Consider the following 5,000-nt stretch of genomic DNA (forward strand, 5'->3'; position numbering starts at 1 on the left):
TGGATCATGTTTTAATTAATACTTAGTTATGATTTGTGAACATGATATAAATTTTGTTTAGAATTATCACAATAGTTGGATCATGCTTTAATAAATATTTAGTTGTGATTTGAAAACATGATATAAATTTTGTTTTGGATTAATATTAAATATTTTAAAAATGTATTTACAATAATATTTTCATATATTTTTAGTTAAAATTTTTATATAAATAAAAAATCAGACAAATTTGTTTAATGTGGAAATTTAAGCATGCGGATTCTTTTTTGAAAATTATTTTTATACGAAATTACCTGCGGATTTTAATGCGAAACATATGGTTGGTGCAATGGATATACCTGCGGATTTTCATACGAAATATATTTGTAGGAACTGTGCTGCAAATATTTCTGCATGAAAAGTCGTAAAAACAGTCTAAAGTTTTCTTAAACTTTGCTGCGGATTTTATTCACTTTTCCTGCGGCTTTATCCGCAGGTAAATTACCTGCGGATAGTGAAATCCTCAGGTAACAATTATCCACGAAGGTTTTACGTGGGGATAAGGTTCCGCCGGGAAATCCGCAGGTAACGTGCTTTCCTGCGGAAATTTTGCTTAAATCCGCAGGAAAATCCGCAGGTAAAACGCAGAATTCTAGTAGTGAGTGATCCATACTCATTATAAATGTAAGAGTTATCTCGCTACTTTAGAAATATTTTCAATATATAAATAAATAAATACATTTTTAGAAAGTTATTAAAATTGATACTTTATTTTTAGTAATAGTTGACTTATGTTCCAATTGAGAATAGAAAGGTGGTAGTTTTAATAAGTCCAAGTATCAAAAGAGGAAATATGCCACTTTTGTTTTTTTCTCGCTCTCTCTCACGGGTGCACAACTTAAGCATGATATTCATCTCTTCTATCACCAGTTACAATTCGTTCTCACTTTCTCTCAAAACACTCCAACGCACAACCCATCAGTTACTGTTCATCATCTTCATCATTTCTCACTTTTCCCTTTTCTCCTAAATTCCTTCAAAGGCAACAAGCCTCTAAAGTCCTCTACCTCCACTCTGACCCCTTGTATGTCCATTTCCTCCTCTCAAAATCCATTAATCATCCAAAACAACATTAAAGGAAAATAAGGAACGTACTGAGAGTTGAGAAGACAGGAAACTTCCACAATCCAACTCGAATTAAAGGGATTTCTTCTTGTCAAACAGTGAGTTACTATCCTATAACAAATTTCACATTTGCATGTGGGTTTGTGTTTTGATTTTAATTTTAATTTCAATTACTATTAGAAATTATTTTCTGTGTTTGAAATGATGGGATTTTAAAAGTAAAGAGTGAGGGGAAAATGAGGTTTAACATGTAAGAAATGTTTGAAAATATGCATTAAATTCTTTGAAAATCATTCATTCTGCATTTGTTGTGTGGCCAATTGTACTGTGTTAAGAATTAAGGGAATGGGGGTTAAAAGAAATAGACTAATTATTGAGTTAATGTGTTTCCTAAACCCTCTCTAAACATTATTATGCCTCTGATTCTTCTTTACTCTGGCTGCCTCTAATTCTTATTTACTTTGGTTGCCTCTAATTCTTCTTTATTCGGGCTATCGTTGATTCTTCTTTACTCTGACTGCCTCTAAGTCTTCTTTATCCTAGATGCCTCTAATTTTTCTTTATTATGGCTACCTTTGGTTCTTATTTAGTCTGGCTGCCTCTAATTCTTCTTTACTCTAGCTACCTCTGATTCTTTTTCATTCTGATTGCCTCTAGATCAAGACTTCCATTGACCAGGTTGCCTCTAGTCCAAGTTTTTATGTGGTCCAGTCCTCTAGTTCAAGTCTTGCTCTAACCAATCTGCATCGGGTCCAAGTCTTCTTTTGAATGGATTGTCTCTAGTCCAAACTTTCCTCTAACTGGGCTACCTCTAATCTAACCCTTCCTCGAATCAGCCTACCTCTAATTCAACGACTTTCTCTAATTAAATATTCACTCTAATTAAGACTTCATCTGATGAATGACTTGAAGCTAATCTTATCTTTTATTTTATATACTGTTATGTTAAGGATTAAGTTAATTACTTGCATTTGAGGTGGTAATAGATATGCATTGCATACAAAAGTCACATATGCATTGTACACATAATGTCATGACATGCATGGTCCAAAGAGGCTATGGTGGATCATTGACGATTGTTTCAGGCATGAAACAAAAGGTAAAGGAGGAACAATTGGGGACTAGGATCATGGTCAGATCAAATTTACCAAGAGGTCTTCAATTATCTTGGTGATCCACATCAAGATAATTGAGGAAACTGAAGGTTCAAACATGAGAAGAGAGGGTTGAATTATGTTTGCCAAAGTTGATAACTTTTTGCTAGTTTGATATAGGATGGTTGGTTTTTATGAATTACTTAGATAAGAAGCAATCAAATTCAAAAGCATCAAACAATGAAAGCATAAATAATTTGACACATATATTTATCCTGGTTCACCACTAACTTAGCTAAATCTAGTCCCCTCATTTAAAAGGATTTAATCCAATAATTCAAATATCCTTAATTACAAAGCACGTGACCCTCCAAGCTAGTCTTACCAAACAGCCTGACAACCCCAGATTTTTGAGGAACTAACCACCTTGACCCTACAAGCCAAGTCTTCTCCTAACAATTTGACAACCCCAGATTGAAGAAAGAACTAAACCACTATCGAGTTGGATACAAAAGATTGAAACTTTAAGTGTTTGCTTTTAACGAAGCTGATAATAATAATAATTCTCACACTCTAAGAAAAGAACACTCAAAACATATTTCTAATCCTAACAAGTGTTTCTCTTTTTGAACTCTAAGATGAATTTGGAATTTTGAGCTTTAGTTCTTCTACTATTTTTTGCTTTTCGATGCTTTTCTTCTTCAGTCTTGAGTATCTATTTATAGTTAAAATTTGGGCTTCAATTTAGTCCTTGTTTAATTTTGAATTGTATATTGTTCGTATTGAGTTTATAAATTCTTCAGATTGATTATGTTTCTATTTTGTGTAGATGGAGTTTGAAAGTTCTTCAGATTGATTATGTTCATATTTTGTTGTAGATAAATCTTGATTAAATCTTCTTCAAATCTTGATCAAATCTTCGACAAATCTTGATAAACTCTTCTTCAAATCTTCATTAAATATTCTTTAAATCTTCTACAAATCTTGACCATATCTTATTTTCAACTTGGTCAAATATTTTCTTCAATTGTAAATTTGAATTAAATCTTATTTTAGATTTTCGTCAATTATCAATTTGAATCAAATCTTATTTTAGATTTTATTCAAAAATATGAATCTTCTTTCATGCTCGTTGAAGTCAAATATATTGTTCTCATAAAATACTTTTGTTAACGTCAAAACTCTAAATGTAAAACCAACTTGATTTCAACATAAACTTTTCCGTACTTTAAGGGAAAAAAAGAGGACATGCATATTTTCCATACTTGAAGAAAAAAGAGGATTATTATATTTTTCCATACTTAAAGGAAAATTAAAAGTTAAAGACGGTTTAAGAATGAAATTCATGATCATATCATGTTTTATGTTGCATCTAAAGAAAATAATTTTGAATTGTCCCTCCCTTTTATAGAACTCACTGAGATTATTATCTCATGCCATATTTTTTTTAATGTATTATAGCAAATAAGACAAACTAAGGCTGGATCCGAAACTAGATGATGTATATTTTTTTGTTTTGTACTTTGTCTAAGAACTAATATATTTTTAAATGATCGCCTATGTTGAATTAGAATGTATAAATTTATTACCGTATTCTAGGTCATATAATGATGATTGTTATAGTAAAGTTAAGAGTTATTAAGGAGAAAGGTTGTAAGTCTAGTAAAGCTAATAGTGTAGGTGAGAATGTTCCTAGTGGAAGATATGTAAATTGCAAGAGTTGAAAAAATTTCTTAAACATTTTATTCAAAAGGCTCACAAAGTGTGACCACTTAGATGTAGTAGAAATTGGGTGAACGAGTATCAATTATTTGTGTGATTCTCTATCTTTCAGCTATTTGCTTTAAGTATTTAGATTAACACATCACACGTGATTGATTACTCAACAAACTATTGTTAACTAACCCTTCAAAGCTTTCTTAAGTCTAACATTTCATTTCTCTTCCGGAACAAACTCTCTTGAGTGCAAATTAATTTTAAAAATGTTGCAATTTAAACTCTCTTTCTTGTTACTATTAATTAAACTTAAGAATCATCGATTCAAAATTGTCTCACTGTGCAAGTCTCTTCCAATCGATAAGTTGATTTGTATTCCTTTGTCATTCTCTTTTTGTTATAATAATTGTAATCATTTATTCTTTTAATAATCGATTTTATTTAAAATACTGAGTTTCTTCATGAATGCCTCAACAAAATTTTATAAAAAGAAGACAAATGCATTGATATAAGCACTAGTAAAATATATATGATCAAGGACTTGAAAAACTATAAAAAATCTAAATTTGCAAATACTTTAGTTAGTGTTAAAACAAAATTGTCAATAAACAGGACATTTGAACGTGTGATTCTTTAAAAATGTCACATTTTTAGAAGAAATAAAACTATGCTAAAAATTCATATGAATGTATACAATAAAAATTGAGTCTGCTAATAAATAATTTTAAGATTCAAAATCTATTATATGAGATCTAAGATTGGTTTGATGTAACATGTGCATAGAGACGTTTTTTAAATTGAAATTACTATTAAAAAAATTGTGATTTACTGTGTCAAAAGATGATTAAATAATATTACCTAGATTTTTATTAAAAATAAATTTTAAAGAACATTAACTATAAATAAATTACCAGTTATTTTATATTAAAGATTGCACCGGGGTTAATAAAAAAAAAATACACAAAGGATACTAGATTATAATCAAATAAATAATTATCCATTCCAAAGTACACATGGCATGGTTAGAGATACATTGAAATAAAAGCTTCGTTCTAAACAATATTTTTAAAAATAATCCCATTTTAA

The sequence above is a fragment of the Cicer arietinum genome, chromosome 2 (genome assembly GCF_000331145.2).
Source record: "Cicer arietinum cultivar CDC Frontier isolate Library 1 chromosome 2, Cicar.CDCFrontier_v2.0, whole genome shotgun sequence".
Classification (NCBI taxonomy): domain Eukaryota; kingdom Viridiplantae; phylum Streptophyta; class Magnoliopsida; order Fabales; family Fabaceae; genus Cicer; species Cicer arietinum.